The 19,801-nt window shown below is 44.6% G+C and overlaps 1 pseudogene; it reads left to right on the forward strand.

The window, feature by feature from the left end:
* The window catches only part of LOC135971709 (chondroitin sulfate proteoglycan 4-like), a 28,526-nt pseudogene that overhangs the window by 1,597 nt on the left and 7,128 nt on the right, over window positions 1-19,801 (forward strand).

The raw sequence follows: 19,801 nt of genomic DNA on the forward strand, positions 1-19,801 counted from the left end.
CAACATGTGCAGTGAAATGAGCCCCATTGTCTGAATCAACATCTTCTATTAATCCAAACCTGGGTATAATATTTTCAGTTAATGGCTTGACTACATTACTAGCAGTTGCACTTGAAAAGGTAGTAGCTTCTACCCAATGAGTAAGGTGATCTATCACTAGTTTAAGTATTTTAAGTGACCGATTGGGGGCATTTTGGTGTAATCAATTTGGACACTTGGGAACAGCCTTAATCCTGGATTTCTCCCTCCAACAGGTGGTTTTCTGAGGGTCTGCTTATTAGTCTTCTTAAATACTAGGCAACTATCTGTAACTTGCCTTGCGAAAGTATAAATTCCTATACATCTGTAGGCCCCGAGGACTACATCACACATAGCTTGAAGTCCCTAAGGAGTCCCTTGATGCAGATGAGAGAGAATTTTCCTCACGCAGGGTTTGGATAACATTTCTTTTTGGTCTGGTGACACCCATTTCCTTTCTGAATTTTCTTTGCCTCCTCTTTTTATTAATTTTTCCTTTTCGGCGGGAGAAAAGATGGGGACTGCAGTCAGGGGAGGAAGGCAAGGGCCTAAGTGAAAAACAGGTGTTTTCAGAGGAAACGGCAGCTTGTTTGGCTATTTGATCTGCTAGGTTATTCCTTCCACTTTGAAAAGAAACACATTTCTGATGTCCTGGAGCATGGACAATAGCTATTTCTTTTGGCAGCTGGAGGTTATCTAATACTTGGGTGATTAATTCTTTGTGGACCAGGTCTTGGCCTTTGCTATAACAGGATAGCTTCACACTTAAAAATTCTCAAGTCAGTAAGCCATTTTCTTGCCTTTTGATTTAAAATCATTCTAACCTGATGGGGCATGCTTACAACTAACTTTCCCCCCAAAGGTTAGTTTTCTGCTTTCTTCAGTTCACAAGGTGGTAGCTGCAATGGATTGAAACATTCAGGCCATCCACAGGTTACAGGATCTAAAACTTTTGATAGGAAAGCCATGGGTTGCTGGTGACTTCTGTGTTCTTGGGTAAGGACCCCTAAAGCTACCCCCTTGTTTATGTTAACAGAAAGGTGAAATGGCTTCTCTAGGGAAGGCAAAGCTAAAACAGGGGCAGTTATAAGCAGATGTTTTAGCTCTTCAACCTGGTGGATTTCTTCAGAAGTCCACAGGCGAGGGTCAGGCTTTTCTTGGGTAGGTTTTAGGTAGAGAGGCTTTGTGACTAGTGCATATGAGTCAGTCCATAAACGGCAATATCCAGCTATTCCTGGGAATTTTCTGAGTTCTTGTTTAGTCTTAGGCAAAGGTATGGATACAATCCCTTCTACTCTCTTGGGGCCTATCTTTCGTTTGCCCTTACTTATTAAGTGTCCTAGGTATTTAACTTCAGGCTCTACAAATTGAAGCTTTTCCTTTGAAACCCATAGCCCGTCTCCTTGCAAATGGTTAAGGATATGGATGGAGAAAGCAGATACCTTTTCTATAGCCTAACGAGATATTAATAGGTCATCTACGTACTAGAGCAGACATACACATTTTGATATAAACTTGTTCTAACACTTGTTCCAGAATTTGACCAAAAAGATTAGGGGAATCTGTGAAGCCTTGGGGTAGAACTGTCTATCGATACTGTTGCTTTCATCCAGAATGGGGATCTTCCCATTCAAAAGCAGAAATGTCTCAGCTGTCCTCAGCCAAGGAACATGCTCAAAAGGCATCTTTTTTTTTTTTTTTTTTTTTTTTTGAGATGGAGTCTTGCTCCGTCGCCCAGGCTGGAGTTCAGTGGCCGGATCTCAGCTCACAGCAAGCTCCGCCTCCCGGGTTCACGCCATTCTCCTGCCTCAGCCTCCCGAGTAACTGGGACTACAGGCGCCCGCCACCTCGCCCGGCTAGTTTTTTGTATTTTTTAGTAGAGACGGGGTTTCACCATGTTAGCCAGGATGGTCTCGATCTCCTGACCTCGTGATCCGGCCGTCTCGGCCTCCCAAAGTGCTGGGATTACAGGCTTGAGCCACCGCGCCTGGCAAAAGGCATCTTTTAAATCTATTACTGTAAACCATTGATGTTCATATGGAATTTTACTGAGAATGGTTTAAGGATTAGGGACAAGAGGGTGGGTAGTCTGGACTGTCTGGGTCATGGCCCAGAGGTCTTAACGCTAGTTGATATGACCTACCTGGTTTCTTCACAGGCAGTATTGGGGTGTTATAAGGGGACATACAGGGTTCAAGGAGCCCACCCTTGATGAGGCTTTCAATGACAGATTTTAGGCCTATTCTGCCTTCTAAAGGAATGGGATATTGCTTTCTTCTTACTATTTCTCCAGGATTTTTTAACTTTATATGTATAGGAGGATTTAGGAGTTTTCCCCAATTTCCTTCCCTTGCTCAAACATCAGGATGAATGTATGTTTTGTCTGCAGTGATGAGCAGGTTTAATGAAGTGTAGAATCCTTCTGAGCCAACATGTAAACCTATACCTAATTTTAACATTAAGTCTCTTCCGAATAGAGTAGTTCCTGCCTCTGGAATTAACAAAAATTCAACATTAGCTGAGCGGTTTTTACATCTAATTTCTGTTTCTTCTAAACTTTTTACTTTGATTCCCTCTCCTTTTACCCCTGAGACTACAAGTTCCTTTGAGGATCAGGCTATATTGTAGGGGAAGGTAACAGACAGAGGAGCGGTTGCTCCTGAGTCTACTAAAAAGGTCATAAGTTCAGATTTGGGTCCCACCTCTAAATTTATCAAGGGCTCTTGGTGGGATTCAAGGTAAAAGAGACAGAGCCCCTAACCCCCCATTCCTCCTCAAAGGTCATAAGTGGGACAACTTCTCTTTCTGGTTTTAATTCGTGACAGTACCTCTTGAAGTGGCCTACTTTCTCACAATTGAAGCATTCATTCTGTCTCCTCTCTCTATTTTTGTGTTTCTTGGCTTTGCCTCCTTATGTTCTTCATATGGCTTAGGAAGTGGGGGCCTAGGATCTTTATAGGTTTTGGCTCTCGGGAGGCTTTGTTTGGGAGTGTATGGGTCTCCTGGCAACGGAGAGTAATACCGGTGTGTTTATCCTTTGGGGCCCCCTGTTGGAAGGTGGATAACATAATTTTCATTTTTTGTCTTTGCTTCTCCTTGTTCCTCCTTACACACACTTTCTGAGCTTCTCTGAGAAAGTTCGTTCATGGGACGGTCCTTCCAGTGTTCTATTTTTGTAATTTCCTTGTGATATCTGGCTGTTAGTAATGAAATGAAGCTTTAACATTCCCTACCCTAGATGATCTTCTAAATCTTGGTCAGTGTATTTTCTCATTTGTTCTTTCAATCTGTGTAAAAATTCCATAGGCCCTTCATCTTTCCTTTGTTGTATGTCGAATGCTCGAGTAAGATTTTGCGTTTGGAGTACTGACTCCCGAATCCCATTTTTTTTTTTTTTTAATCATTTCCCTAAGTTCTTGCATATCCTCTCGGTGAGCTGCATTACTGTTGTCCCACCGGGGTCTTGGTTGGGGAATTTTTGATCTGCTGCATGAACTTTTTTGCCAGGAGGGTGTTCATGTTCCCAGGCTACCATAGCAACTCTACGGATCATGCTTCTTTCTTCCCCTGAGAGGAGGATGCCTAGGATGGACATTAACTCAGCCCAAGTATATAACTGTGGTTCTAGAAATTGGTTAATTTGATCTGCTACTCCATATGAGTCGTCTAATAGTGTGGCTTGAGCTCTGTTTTTAGGTTTCGGACTTCTGAGCTGGTTAAAGGAGCATTTACAAAGCCAATGCTGGCTTCTCCTCCTAGGGATACCTCTCTTAAGGGGAAGAGAGATGGAGCTGATTCTTCCAAGTTAGAGGGGAAGGGGAAGTCCTGAATAGCCTTTTTACATTGCTCTATCTCATGTTGAAGTCCTTTCAGGAAAGGGTACTTAGGCTGGCAGTGAGCAGGCTCTTGGGACAATTCCCAAGAGGCAGGGTTATAAGTAGGGGGAATGATGTGGGTAGGAGAAGGGTCTATGACAACTGCCTCTACTTGAGGGGGAGGGAGGTTAGGGTTAGGGGTATTGGACGGGGGAAGGTGGTAGAGGAGGTTCCATGTGTTGGTGAGCTGTCTAGGAATATGGACCTTATCTTTCTCAGGGGAGTTAATTTCTGACTTGCTCCCTCCAATCTTTAGAGGGTAAAGAAGGACAGGTCCTTGTCACCAACATAGAGAATAGTCTGTTTCCTCCTGGAAATAGACTATGTGCTCTTGTCATTAGCATGTCCTATTAAAAGCTGACAAATCCAATCCTCATCTGACCCAAACTTTGGCCACAAGACTGAGGGCTTGAGGATTGGTTCCTGAGTCCAAATGAAACAACAATATTTTATCATTGGCTGCTTTTTGTTGTATTTAGTCCTTTCATTCTCTTTCCAGTATTTTAGCATAAGCCCTAGGGGAGTATCAGGAGGAATGTTAGTGTTGCTAGCTTTATTCTTTTTATCCCCTACCTTACTTGGGGTATTTCCCATCTTAAAAAGGGTTTGGGGTGAGGCTCCATTTCTCCTGTTAGAAATTTCTTGCCTTCCCAGTTACCAGAGGTTTGTGTGTGGCTCAGCCTCCCCTACTGGAGATTTGTCACCTTTCTTTTCCTTTCCTAGAGGCTCAGCCCCCCTGCTGGAGGTTTCTTGCACTTTTCTCCTTTCACTTTGTCCTTCCCTGGCTGCTTCCCTTGTGGGAACATTGGGTTCCTCTTAGCAATGGCGGGTTCAGTAGAAACCCCTGACCCAGACTGCTTTACGGAAGGGCCACCTTAAGCAGTATAATGTGATGACAGAACCGCAGATCTGGACTGAACACTTGCTTCTCACTCAGTTGTGAATTTCAACACACACTTTCAATCTCCAAGATATCCCAACCACCAAGGAAATATTTTGTTGCTTTTGTGAAGTTTCTTACTTTGGTTTGTGCACATGGTTACCTGGTCTCCGTGGTATGTGAGGATCCTTTTCTCTAAGTTGTTGGTCTGTTACTTTCCACATTGCTGGGAGTCTGGGTGTATTCGTCACACTGGGTGAGTCCTGATCACTCACCATGAGGCCACCTCAGTGAGGCAGTGGGACGCCTCTCCTCACTAGAGTTGACCAGAGACCCTTTCCCTAGAGGAGAATGGGAATCCCGGACAAGCCCCCAGATTGTTAGAAACAAATGATCAGTGCCACAAGGAAGAACCAGCACTCAGGCAAAAACGGTTTTCTCAGCAAGACAACTTCTGCAAAAGAGTGCTGCTTGGGTTAGTCACAATTGCAAGAGCACATCGAGTGGGTTCTCTCTAGAGCAGGGGTTTTAATCCCTAACACAGTCCCTACTTCTGTGTCATTCCCCCATGGACTGGGGTCGGACCTCACGATCTAATCGGACCTGATTTGCTATCGCGAGTATTTTCCCTGATAAGGAAGGGAGAGGGAATGTGAGTTATAGGTTGAGACTGATGGGAAGAGTTGTTTACAAGGCAGGTAACTGAGCAGATAACTAAGCAGGTAAGTAGGGGCGAGAAGGTACAGGGAAATTGTTCTTAGGAACAAAGAACAAGGAATTTGAACAAGTTAAGCTTTTGAAGAACTTACTGTACCTAATAAGTTTTTTTTTTGGTTGACTAATTAAATGTCTATTCATTTTTGCCAAAGAGTGCCTACCCCAATGACAAGATACTAAATTTTAGAAAATGTTGGAGCTCTCTCTGAATCTAGGAGGAAGTGAATAGTTTAGCTTTTATTTAGTAGTTAGGACCTTAAGTAAATCACTTTTTTTACTGTGTTTCTGTATAAAATAGATAATATTTTTTGCCCTGCAAGAGAACATATAGAGGAAAACTCTTTGGCAATGATACTGTGCCCTATGAATAAAAAAGTGATGATGTCATTTGTGGCTGAATAACACTTTATTTTGAGAATGCTTTATAACAGCTTTTCATGGGAAATAAATGTATGCTGTTAACTTCATCTTGCATTTTTGTCATTTTTACTGTGATTAAAAAATAGTCCAGTCAAACCTGTAGAAAGGAAATAAACAAACCTTGACTCAAGAGCCTAGGACTTTTTCTTTGGTTTGCCCTCCTGGGACGGATTACCTTTCCAAATTTAATTTGTGGAGGAGCATTGGGAAATATCAGAACTGTCATATGAAGCACCTAAGTGGTACTTTATTATAGAGGAGTTATTCAGAAATTATATTAGGCAGATAGAGAGGGAAAGGAGTCCTCAGTAAGGCTTTCCCTTTTAATAGAAACAACTCCCGAAACATTTCTTTTCTTTTCTTTTTTTTTGGAAACGGAGTCTCACTCTGTCAACCAGGCTTTAGTGCAGTGATGTGATCTCGGCTCACTGCAACCTCCTCCTCCCAGGTACAGTTGCATCTCCTGCCTCAGCTGGACTCTTGAGTAGCTGGGACTCCAGGCTGCCAAGCTTTAATATGCAAATGTCAGCACTTGGAAACTGAGTCCATTCAACATGAAAATTCCCGCCCTCTTCTTCAAGTCACCGCCTCAAGGTGACACCTCCAGAAGACCCTGTGTGCAGGACAATATGGTGACCTACATTTGCAAATTAAAAGGCTAGAGTGGGAGGGCCACGTTTTTCTTGGGCTACATGAATGACATGCCTGGTCAAACCGATTCCCTGGGCCCTATGCAAATCAGACACCACCTCCTCCAGCCTCCCAATATAACCAAGTACTTTTCTGCCGCACACGGGGCTTTTTCTCTGTTCGGAGCCCTGCTTTCTCTGTACAAGGGGAAGCCTTTCTTCTTTCTTGCCTATTAAACTTTCTGCTCCTTAAAACCACTCCTCTGCGTCCAAGTTGTTTAACTGATGTGAGCCAGAGGACCCCGATGTTTCTCCAGTCATCAGAGCCATATCAATTTCAGTTCCGAGGAATCGTTTTCATTTATCTGACTGATTTATAATACAGGGTCAAATTCATGGTGGTTGTCTATCCTCCCTCATCCCCATTTTTGTACCCTTCCTTGAAAGAAACATATATATGAAGAAGATACATGTTTCCCTTTTGTGAATAGTATATCCCTTAGTATCTTGATTTTTTTCTTAGTGTGGGGGGTGCGGTTAAACTTACTTAGACTTGATAAAGGGCAGTATTTAATAAATGTCAGCTAGTTGAGGGGTAGGGAATTGAGTTGACTGGAGATAGTCACTGCCAAATGTAAAGCATGACTGGAGAGCCAGAGTGATGAAGCCAGGGTCCCTTTCTCCAGAGCCTTTGTAACAGTGTTATGTGATCTCTTCTAGAAGATCGTTCTGAAAGATAATGCCAGCTCGGAACCTAGGAAACCATCCAGCGGGTTTCTGCAGCTTAGGTGGTTCAAATCCTCTTCAGCATGTTGGTTTTCTCTGCCTCAGTTTGCTTCCAATGATGTTCTCAGTAGCTGTAATTGCTGTCTGTCTTTGAATACTCAAGCTTTTTTTTTTTTAGCTCACACAGGTATGTATGCATTTTTATTTTACCAAGTGTTAGAACTTTGACCCTCCTTTTGTGGGCTCTGGGTCAGCAACTTGGTTGTTTAGTTGTAAAATGGTTAGCAGGGAAAAACGTGTGTGTGTGTGTCTGTATTTTAAGTTGATTTTGTTGTCAGAGCACTTAGAATTTTATATGGAAATTCTGTCAGTTTACTTGCTTCTCCACCCCACATTTATTGAACAGCAAAGTTTGAAAGTAATGTGTCCCATAACCAGCCTTCAGAAGAATCACAACTGCTTTATCTCTGAACTTTCAAGAAGTTTGTGCATCAGTTTTCAAATAATACGAAATCCCTGAAGATAGCTGTGTCCTATATTTGGAAAGATACAAAAACTGAACATTCTAGCAGGCAGTTTTGCTTGCTGATGCTCGAGATAGAGCCACACATTGATCTCAGTGGATTTATGGAGAAAAATAGATACAGAAAGTTACTTCTAAATAAGACCAAAAAATCCTTTTCTTAAACAGTGACAGGTAAAGAGGTTGCCTTGCTAACCTTGAATTGTGTTGCCCTTGATTGAGACAGTTTTATGGTGGGGATGGTAGCAGTGATAAACTTATTTGAAATTTGTCTGCTTATAGTAACCTTTGTGGTAACTGTCACAGACAACTTCATCCTCACAGGCCTTAAAATTACTATAAAACTAATAGAATGGAGGAGAAACAAAGGACCTGAATAATTAGATGCTTAGATAATTGTTCTGTTTTCATAACCGGTGAAAAAGAGCAGTATTAGAAGCAATTACACATCCTATGTAAGGAACACTGCCTGAATTTATATTGCGATTTTTGAGCACCATTCACTGTTTGAAAGCTGGCATATTGTAGGTCATATTTTAAAGACAAATAAAACACTTATCTTTTCAAGATGGATCTAAAGCTTAACCTTATCAAAATTACAAAATTTAAAGCATGTGATTGAAAAATATTAATGCATAGGTTTAAATATTGGTCATCATTTTAAATGTCTTTCAAGATAGGTTGACTCTTAAACTGAACAAATTTTGAACACTATGTAGAGTTTGTGCTGAAGGTTACATTTCCTGGGGTGATAGCTATTTTATAATATGGAAAGCAAAACCTTCTTAAGAAATTTAGCAATTTTTTAGGCAAAACTAGAAAATATTACCTATATAATTCTACCACTCAGAAGGTGCCACTATTAGAAATTTGTATCTTTCCAAGTCATCTGCTCATCTCTTTTCTCCTATGCTTGTGTATGTTTCCTCTCCCTTAAAAATCAGATTTTTGTTTGTAATCTGCTTTTTCACTCAACAATATTGTAGATCCACGTCATAACTTCTCTACATTGGCTTCAGTTATTGTGTGCTTTCTGTTGGATGACTGTACCATGTAGTCAGTCATGTTTCCTGGTACTGAATACATAGGGGTATGTGTGTGTGTGCGTGTGCGTGTGTGTGCGTGCGCGTGTGTGTGCGTAGTTTTTTCTAACTTAACTAATGCTTTAGACATCAATAGGTAGACCTACATCCTTGAAACCTTCCACATGGTGACTTTCAATTCTCATTGCTGAATTTGTTTCCAGAGATGGAAGAAATTATATTGTATGGGAACTTTTTTTTCCCTTTTTTTTTTTTGAGATGAAGTCTTGTTCTTGTCTCCCAGGCTGGAGTGCAATGGCGTGATCACAGCTTACTGCAACCTCCGCCTCTTGGGTTCAAGTGATTCTCCTGCCTCGGCCTCCCAAGTAGCTGGGATTACAGGCACGTGCCACCATGCCTGGCTAATTTTTTTTTTTTTTTTTTTTTTTGGAGACAGAGTCTCGTTCTGTCGCCCAGGCTGGAGTGCAGTGGCGCGATCTGGGCTCACTGCAAGCTCCACCTCCCGGGTTCACGCCATTCTCCTGCCTCAGCCTCCCAAGTAGCTGGGACTACAGGTGCCCGCCACCTCGCCCGGCTAGTTTTTTGTATTCTTTTTAGTAGACGGGGTTTCACTGTGTTAGCCAGGATGGTCTCGATTTCCTGACCTCGTGATCCGCCCATCTTGGCCTCCCAAAATGCTGGGATTACAGGCTTGAGCCACCGCGCCCGGCCTAATTTTTGTATTTTTAGTAGAGACAGGGTTTCACCATGTTGGCCAGGCTGGTCTCAAACTCCTGACTTCAGGTGATTTTCCCACCTCAGCCTCCCAAAGTGTTGGGATTACAGGCGTGAGCCTCTGTGCCCAGCCTTTTTTCCTTCTCAGTACCAGCTTTTATTTATCAGATTGGTAAAAATGTTAGAAAGTGTGCAATGAAATGGGCATTCTTACAGTCATGGCAAAAAATATAATTATCTTTGACTTTCCAGAAAGTAGTTTGGCTTTCTAGAAACTTGTCTGAACTCTCCCTGATTAGGCAGGATGAATTCTGACTGCCCCAAGGTGGCCAGCCTTGTCCCTGTGATTCCAGATCTCCCAAAAAGAGAGGTCTAGTCTCAGGGAAAACCCAGATTTGCTTGGCTTAGCCCACCTGGCAACTAATCACTGGAAATGGGGTGGGCTGGTAGAGTCCTTTGCTCAGGTTTTGTGTTGAGAGAGAGGTGGAAAGATGGGAGGGAGGTAGCAAAACTGGCCTCAATGGAACTCTATAAATTAATATAGAATGGCAGAGGGATGCTTCTTCCAAGGAAGAAATTCTAGAGAAGGAAGGAAACTGGAAGGGAAGGCAGCAGTTCTCAAAGTTTTGGGGTCAGGATTCCTTTACACTCTTAAAAATATATTGAGGGCCCAAGGAGCTTTGGTTTATGTAGGGCATATCTATTGTTATTTATCACTAGAAATTAAATCAGAAATATTTAAAATATTCTTTAAAAGCTCACCACATATTGTTATAAATGCTTTTATGAAAAGAAAATTTCTAAACCCAAAGTAGTACAGTCTTGCATCTTTTGCAAATTTCTTTGATGTTTGATATGCCATTTGTGTCTGCGTTCAATTTCTTGTGTGATATTTCCTTGAAAAAATGTGAACAAAGGCCAATCTCATACAGATAACCATTTTAGATCATTGTGGATGTATGTGTATATATTTTTGAGATGGAGTCTTGCCCTGTCGCCCAGGCTAGAATGCAGTGGTGTGATCATGGCTCACTGCAGCCTGAGTCTCCGGGGACTTGGGTGATCCTCCCACCTCAGCCTCCAGAGTAGTTGGGACTACAGGTGTGTACCACCACACCTGGCTAACTTTTTGTATTTTTTTTTTTGTAGAGACAGGGTTTTGCCATGTTGCCTAGGCTTCTTTTTTGATACTCCATCGAAACTTGGTTTTTCTTGAACTTTGGATCTTTCACCCTTGCATGATATTATAACATCATGCATTGGTCATTTATAAAAAAAATGGTTCACTGAGATCTACATGTTGATACAATTGATTGTACAGTATCAAAATACATTAATCAGTACCAACATCAATCTCATCAGAATACTTTTGGAAAGCGATGGTGGATATAAGTTTTCTAAAATTCTATTTTTTTGTTCAAAAGCTTGAATTTTATTAGCAATTTTATTATTGAATTTTATTATGGCCTGTCTGTTTTCCTTGAAATGATAGAATCTGATTTTTTAGAAAATGTCTGCCAGAAACTCAAGTTGAAATAACATTGTTTGCCAGTCATCCTTTCAAGTAAAAATGGTTTTCCATTAAAGTGGTTAATTCTCTTCATGACTTAGTCACTCAAGGGTTTTTTTCTCAGGCAGCCTGTAGGAATGCTCGTGTATACTTCCCATTTCATCATTTGAAATATTAAGAAGATATATTCAAGGATTAAAGTGCAGTAAAATATTCACTGCGTCATCATAAACATTTTTTTTTATTTTAATTTTTGAGACAGGGCCTTGTTCTGTCACCCAGGCTGAAGTGCAGTAGTGTGATCACAGCTCACTGCAGCCTCAACTTTCTGGGCTCAATCAATCCTCCTGCCTCAGCCTTCCAAGTATGTGGGACTACAGGCATGCAGCCACTGTGTTCAGCTAATTTTTGTATTTTTTGTGGAGATGGGGTTTCACCAGGCTGCCCAGGCAGGTCTTGATCTCCTGGGCTCAAGTGATCCCCCTGCCTGGGCCTTCCAAAGTGCTGGAATTATAGACATGAGCCAAAATTCCCAACCTTATCATAGATGTTCTTAAATGAAACTGACCTTTTGTTGCTCTTCCTTTTTCTTTTTCTTTTTGGAGATGGAGTTTTGCTCTGTTGCCCAGTCTGGAGTTACATAGGTGCGATTTCAGCTCAAGGCAACCTCTGCCTCCCAGGTTCAAGTGATTCTCCTGCCTCAGCCTCCCAAGTAGCTGGAACTACAGGCACGTACCACCACAACGAGCTAATTTTTGTATTTTTAGTAGAGATGGGGTTTCACCATGTTGGCCAAGCTGGCCTCAAACTCCTAACCTCAGGTAATCCATCTGTCTCAGCCTTCCGAAGCACTGGGATTACAGGCGTGAGCCACCCTGCCCCACCCGCCCTTCCTTTTTAAACATTTCCTGTGCATGGTGAAGAATACCATGACTACTAGTAGTTTGGTGTTACTGCCTTTGTTTGTGCTAAAGTACCAGTATTTTTACCCACCATTGTATTTGCATGCTTACAGCTAGTGTCACCATGTTGTTACTCCTGTCACAATAGTTTGGACCTGGGGGTCTGAGGGCCGCGCTTTGGGAACCACTGAAATAGGTACTTAGACCTAGTATATATTGTATGTTTTCATCTTCAAGAGTTTTAAAAACTTGATTTCAGTTAATTTTTTTTTGTAATTTTTAAAATATGGTTTTGAGGGGTTTCAGTCCAGAGCAACAATACGTATTTTATTTTGCTTATGCTGAAGTTTACTAGACAAATACTAACCTAACAGAATGAGGTCCTAAATCTAATTGCAATTTCGTTAGCCAAAATAAAAAAGCCCCAAAATTAAAAGCGTAAAAATGGTCCATATGGTGTATTCTCAGTGTATGCTGAAGAATTTATAGAAGAAAATGCAATACTCAGTAAGTGGTGTTCTTTAAGAGTAGGATTGGCTAGGCACGGTGGCTCGCGCCTGTAATCCCAACACTTTGGGAGGCCGAGGTGGGCGGATCGTCTGAGACTGGGAGTTCTAGACCGGCCTGACCAACATGGAGAAACCCCGTCTCTCCTAAAAATGCAAAATTAGCCGGGCGTGATGGCTACTCAGGAAGGCTGAGGCAGGAGAATTGCTTGAACCTGGGAGGTGCAGGTTGTGGTGAGCTGAGATTGTGCCACTGCACTCCAGCCTGGGCAGCAAGAGCGAAACTCGGTCTCAAAAAAAACCAAAAAAAGAAAAAAAAGAATAGGATTAATTTTGAAGGCTTTCTTTTAGCCTGTAGAGAGATTTGGAACACAGTAAGAGAGGAATGAGAGGAATGATAATAGTAAAATAAATCATTATTGAAGAGAGATACTGTTAATGATGGTCTCCTTCAATACAACTTTTTTTTTTTTCTTTTTCTTTTGATTTTATTTATTTATTTTTGAGACAGAATCTTGCTCTGTCCATCGCCAGGCTGGAGTGCAGTGGCACATCTCATCTGCCTCCCGGGTTCAAGTGATTCCCCTGCCTCAGCCTCCTGAGTAGCTGAAACTACAGCGTGCGCCACCACACCTGGCTATTATTTTTTTAAATTTTAGTAGAGACGGAGTTTCACCATGTTGGCCAGGATGGTCTCGATCTGACCTTGTGGTCCACCTGCCTTGGCCTCCCAAGGTGCCAGGATTGCAGGCATGAGGCACCATGCCCAGCCATCTGGTTTTTCTTTTTCTTTCTTTCTTTTTTGAGATGGAGTCTCGCTCTGTCGCCAGGCTGGAGTGCAGTGGCGCGACCTCGGCTCACTGCATGCTCTGCCTCCTGGCTTCACGCCATTCCCCTGCCTCAGCCTCCCGAGTAGCTGGGACTGCAGGCACCCACCACCATGCCTGGCTAATTTTTTTGTTTTTTGTTTTAGTAGATACGGGGTTTCATCCTGTTACCCAGGATGGTCTCTATCTCTTAACCTCGTTACCGCCCGCCTCGGCCTCCCAAAGTGCTGAGATTACAGGAGTGAGCCACTGTGCCTGGCCCATCTTGTTTTTCTTAAAAGTTGTTTGTGCAAAATTGTTTTCCATGACTTGAACCTAGTTATTCTGAAGCTAATAGATAATAATAATGGCTTTTCCCCAATTTATAATAGAAAACAGTACAACGTAACAGAGGGAATGTTTGTTAGTGGGTGAAAGCACATGATGCTTAGTTCATTAGCTTTTTAAAAAAATCACATGTAATTGTATTCCAAAAATATTATGTATAGTAATGGCATTTATTGGTATTACTTGGTTCATGTGATAGAATAAAATGTTAGAATTTTATGGTGTTTGAATTACTTATCTATTGCTCTGTAACACATTTAGCAGCTTAAAACAATAAATGTTATGTCACAGTTTCTGTGGGTCAGGAGTCTCTGCAGTTTACCTTGGATTCACTGGCTTGGCCTCTCACCAGGCAGTGAAGGTGTTGGAGGTGGCTGGATCATCCCAAGGCAGGATAGGGAGATAATCCACCTCCGAGCTCACGTTGGCAGGATTCATCTCAGAGGCTGTTGGACTGGGCCTCCTTTTCTAGATGGCTACTGGTCAGAGGCTTTTTGCAATACCTTGCCATGTGGGCCTCTCCATAGGGCACCTCATCACATGGCAACTGGCTTCCATCAGAGGGAGCAATGGAGAGAGCAGGAGAAGGGTGACCAAGGCAGGCATCATAGTCTCCTTGTAGCCTCACCTCAGAAGTGATGTTATTACTTTTGCTGTATACTCCTTGGTAGAAGTGAGTCACTAGGTCCAGGGATGGGAATTTTACAAAGGTGTGAATGGCAGGAGGTGAGGGTGATCGGGCCCATTTAGAGGCTGCCTACCAGTGTTGAAGAAAATTGTTGACTTCTATGAGCTGTAGCAGCAGACAGTGCTGTGCAAGGAGAATGGCTGTCTGAGAAGTCCAGCGCCTCATATGGGTTTTAATGTGTTACCTTTTCCCCCTGATACGTTTTGTTTAAATCCATAGTCGTCTTGCCATTTAGTGGTGTGGTTTAATTGCATATTTGGGTTAGTCTGTATGTAAACGTTTAACACAGGTGTCTCTGTGCTGAACAGGAATCCTATTCATCTTCTTCACCAATATGATTTGTGGACTCTGATGAGCCAAATCTGACATCATTTCTGGAATATCTAGAAGATACTAAGAACAACAATTCGGTGAGGAAAAAAGCCAAGCTATTTTCTCTTTTCCTCATGAACATTATATTTACAAATTAAATGTTAAGTGATAATATGATATAAAAGCATGATTAATAACTATAATCTTAGAGGAATTAAAGTCTGGGTATTTTAAGTCCTCCAAATCTTATTTACTACCTGGTTTCTCTTTATTATTTCCCACATGTATAACCTTAGTTTAGATTAGGAATTCAGGGTCTCTTTTTCCCTGAATTCTAACCATTAAGCCAACCAAGCGTTTTGGGTAGCGACCAGTAGCCAAGGTGGGAAGTAGAAAAAAGACCAAGGTGGAAGTGAAGGCAGAGATGGGAGAATGACACCAGAACTAGTGGGAGGGAATTGCCTTTTCTTTCAGGGGTCTGTAAGTCTGCAGTAAAAGTCAAAGGTATTCAAATAGGAAGTTTTGTTTTTGTCTTTAGTATATAAAGAAATATAACTTCCCATTTTGCAAAAACTTTAGAAACCTTTGTTTTCTTGATTATAAAACTTATAAAGAACCATTATTGCGATCAGTAGTAAAATATAAAAAAATTAAAATCTCACATAATTTCTCTACCTAATATAACTACTGTTGACATGATGGCTAGTTTCTATCAGTATGTATTTTTTTTTTTTTTTGTTATCAAAGTACATATACCCTTACAGATATGTTTAAATAGTTGAGGTCATATTCTATAAATAGCCAGGTGCTGTGGCTCACGCCTGTAATCCTAGCACTTTGGGAGGCCGAGGCAGGCAGATCACAAGGTCAGGAGTTTGAGACCAGCCTCGCCAATATGGTGAAACCTCATCTCTACTAAAAATACAAAAAGCAGCCGGCAGTGGTGGTGGGTGCCTGTAGTCCCAGCTACTTGGCAGGCTGGGGCAGGAGCATTGCTTGAACCCAGGAGTCAGAGGTTTCAGTGAGCCGAGATCGCGCCACTGCACTCCAGCCTGGGGGACAGAGCAAGACTCCATCTAAATAAATAAATACACACACACACACACACACACACACACACACACACACACACACACACAGATATACACCTACACGTGGCCGATTGCCTCGCCTCTAGCGCTGGGAATCAGTCACCGTGCTGTCCTTGTGGAGTCTTGTGGCCCAACAAGAGGAAGCGCTCCCCTGACTTTGTCCCTCCAAAGTGCGCCACCTCTGGTGAGCCTCCCTGTCATGTCTGGCCTGTGGACAGCCAGCCCCCGCCATCCCCCTCACCTCTCACCAAGCATGGGGGTGCTGTGCAGGCAGCCGTGTGGCCTGACAGTCTCTACCAGTCCTGCTGTCCCTTGATTGAGAATCAGATCCATTTCTGGATGACAGATAATGTGTCCTCTGCTGGCTGTGTTCTCTGTGGAACTCGGGAGGGGAAAGGCCAAACCATTTCTAGGGTGCTGTTGGGAGCGGTGAAAAGGTCACACCCTTTCCAAGTGACGCTTTTCCTGGAAAGCCCTGGAGCTTAGCTGGCTCTTATCCTGTGATAAGCCAGAGGCTCTAGGGGGTGAGGGAGCAGAAACCCTCCTCACCCCACCCAGTGGGGTCCTGTATACCTCTGCCAGTCTCTCACTTGGACTTGCTGCTGTCCTCTGAGACTGCCTATTCCTCCCTCTCTGTGACTCTACACCACCATCACCTCCTCCAGGAAGTCTTCTGGATTGACTCCTAGCTTATTAAATCTTTATCCTGCAGACCCTCTCCATTCAAAGCCCCTCTTCAACTGCCCCCGCCCCTCACTACCTCCAAGACAGAGATTCTGGGTTCTTGCAACTGCAGCCCCTCAAGAGAGTGTAAGAGGGGCAGACAAAGGAGATCAGAAGGTGGGGGAAGCGGCGCTGCCAGTTTCCAAAGCCCTGGCCAGCAAGGCCTCAGAGGCCTCTTGGTGTGGGGTCCTGACTGGCTATGCAATCCAGCAGCACAAGGCAGCCTCTGTGAGCCCCTCCCGCTCAGCCCCACAGGAAGCAGCAGGGCCCAGCCCCTCAGTGGACCCATTGAGACCTCAGCGCTCTGGAAAGTACCTCTGTTTCTTGCCACCGTTCCACTCTGGCCAAACAGGCTCTTCTCTCTTCTGCTGGGAGGGGGCTGCAGACAGATGGTTCAGTGGTTACAGCCAACCGTCTCCTTCAGTTCCTGTTTGGCCCAGATTCCTGACGTTGACCATGCCCTAGTGGGTGTACATATACCTTTAGTGCAAGGGTGGTGTGATGGTTAATACTGAGTGTCAACTTGATTGGGTTGAAGGCTGCAAAGTATTGATCCCTTGGGTGTGTCTGTGAGGGTGTTGTAAAAGGAGACTAACATTTGAGTCAGTGGGCTGGGGAAGGCAAACCCACCCTTAATACTGGTGGGCACCATCTAATGAGCTGCCAGTGAATATAAAGCAGGCAGAAAAATGTGAAAAGGCAAGACTGGAGCAGCCTCCCAGCCTACATCTTTCTCCCCTGCTGGATGCTTCCTGCCCTCTAACATCGGACTCCAAGTTCTTGAGTTTTGAGACTCGGACTGGCTCTTCTTGCTCCTCAAACTTGCAGACAGCCTATTGTGGGACTGTGTGATTGTGTAAATTAATATTTAATAAGCTCCCCTTTCTATCTATATATCTATCTATATCTATACCTATATCTATATATCTCTTATTCTATCCCTCTAGGGAACCCTGACTAGCACAGGTGGGTAGGCACAGGGAGATGTGTCCCCTTCCCCATGGGTGCTGGGTAGGTAAATGTTTAGCAGTGGGCTTTCTTGGGGAGAGGGAACCCTGATTTTCAGTATTTGCCTCTTTGCCTGGTATAAATATACCCACTGTGGGCAGTCTCACCTGGCTCTCAAAATTCCTGAAAATGCAACAGTTGGCTCCTGGCAGCTGCTGTGAGCTATTCCAGCCGGTGACGGTGGTGGCTCCATCCTGCAGGGCCATGTGCCCCCACCCCTTGTGCTATGGCCTCCCTCCCTTTAGTGTGCTGTGTTTCGCTCTGAGGAATCAATGTCTTTGCAGATAAGGCACCCCAGTAGGTGGCCGCCACCTGCAGTTCCCTGGTCTGTCTCTTGCTGGCACCAAGCTGTGCTGTGCTTGCTGAGCCTGCCGCGCTGTTCTGCGGGGCTTACTTGATTCCCTTAGCTTCCCAGACACGGTGATGTTGCCAGCAGTGCCCACCGGCAGGAGGAGGGGATAACTACAGGGGATTTAACTCAGCCCGAGGGGCTCTTACGGGATCTTTCCTGGACATCTCTCCGGGGGGGCTGGCTGCCCTTAGGGCGTAGAAATCTCCAACTCTTCCAATGGCTGAAGCTACTTCCTGGAACAGATGACAGCTGGCTCAGGCTGGCCAGGGACCAGCACATGTGAGGCCAGTACTGGATCACCCTATCAAGGCCATCAGCCTGTGCTTGTTCTTGGGGTTTGAGGGAAACTCAACAGGGATGAATCACGGTTTTTAACCTGTGTTTTTCTGCCCCCTAGCCCTGGACATCTGCAGGCAAAGTCAAAGTTGTATTTGGCTCTTATCACCACAAAAGGCATAGACCAGAAATTATGGCAGCAGGTTGGAAGTCAGGGAGGCTGATTTGGGGAAACTGCCTGGAGGAAGCAGCAACTCAAAAGAGGAGGAGTCCCAGTGTGGGACAGAACAGGCCTTGCATGGGAACCACTAACCCCAGGCAACCCCAGACATGGCCTTCTGCCTGGTGAGGCCTTCTGTGGCCTGCCCTGCAGACCCTCAGCCCCTCCTAGGCCCTGTCTTCAGCCTCAGCCTGAGTGGTGGCCTGGGGCAGTTGGGAGCTCAGCTGTTCTCATTCCTGGTTCTTTGGCCATGGTGGAAACAATGGGGCTGGATCTGGCTGCTCAGCAGTGACTGTGAATAGCTCTCCAGCAGAAAGCAGTAGCAGGGTTAATGGAGGAAGTGTGGGCCCACTTTGGTTTGACACTGCATATGGTCCCCATCTGGCCTCAGAGCCTTTGCTCCTTGGCAAACTGAGGCCAATAAGCTCCCGCCCCCACCCTCAATGGCAGCTGAAAGAATGACCTGATAGAGGAGCGGGGATAGGTGGGCTCCACTGAAACCATCCCCAGATCCCAGCCATGGCCCCAGCCAATCCATGGAGGCAGGGCATGGCACGGCAGGTGCTGCACAGGAGCCCAAGCACAAGGGCACTTAGGAGAAGGAATATCAGCAGGAATCAGTCTGGACTGGGGGTGATTCTCCAGAAACTCCATTCCTCGGGGCTGAGCCACCCAGCCAGGTGATCAGGCCAGTGATGTTTCCCTTTGGGCTGGGTCAGGGAGCCAGACCTGGGAGGGAGACTCCTCTGGGGCCCAGGGGAGGTGAGTCAGAGCTGGCGGAGGCCTCTGGCTCCAGGAATCTCTAAGGAGGAGACCTGAGTTGCTGGGAATTTCTGGGTCTGACCTCCTGCAAAGTCAAGGTCTGGACTGGACACAAGGTGAGGCTGTGCCTTCTGGTGCCAGGACCAAGGAAATGCTGGGATCTGGGCAGTGCTCAGAGGCAGCACCATATAGCAGAACCATGAGGGTGCACCAGCATGAACCCCTTTCTGCAACCCACCCATCCCTCTCTATGGCACCTCGCCTCCTCCAGGCAAGAATCTGAGCCTTGACCAGAGCTCCCTCTCTCACACAGCTTCCTTCTTCGGTGAGAACCACCTGGAGGTGTCCGTGGCCACGGCTCTGACCGACATAGACCTACAGCTGCAGTTCTCCACCTCCCAACCTGAAGCCCTCCTTCTCCTGGCAGCAGGCCCAGCTGACCACCTCCTGCTGCAGCTCTACTCCGGACGCCTGCAGGTGAGTGACATCCCCCTGGGATGGGGGTGAGATTCCTTCTCTAGCTTTGAACCCCAGCTGGCTGTGTGACCTTGTGTAAGTCACTTTTATCTTGGGGTCTCAAGTTCTTCACCATGGGATGGGCAGCAGCAGCCCAGAAATGGTAAATCCTTCCTGAACTGGCTCTGCCCACCAGCTCCCTCCAACCATGTTTCCCACCACAAGCCCTCCCTGGCCATTTGTGCTCTGACTGCACTGAACTGCCTTCAGTTCCTGGCCATCTTATGGTCACTTGC

This window comes from Macaca fascicularis, chromosome 7 (genome assembly GCF_037993035.2).
Source record: "Macaca fascicularis isolate 582-1 chromosome 7, T2T-MFA8v1.1".
NCBI classification, from domain to species: domain Eukaryota; kingdom Metazoa; phylum Chordata; class Mammalia; order Primates; family Cercopithecidae; genus Macaca; species Macaca fascicularis.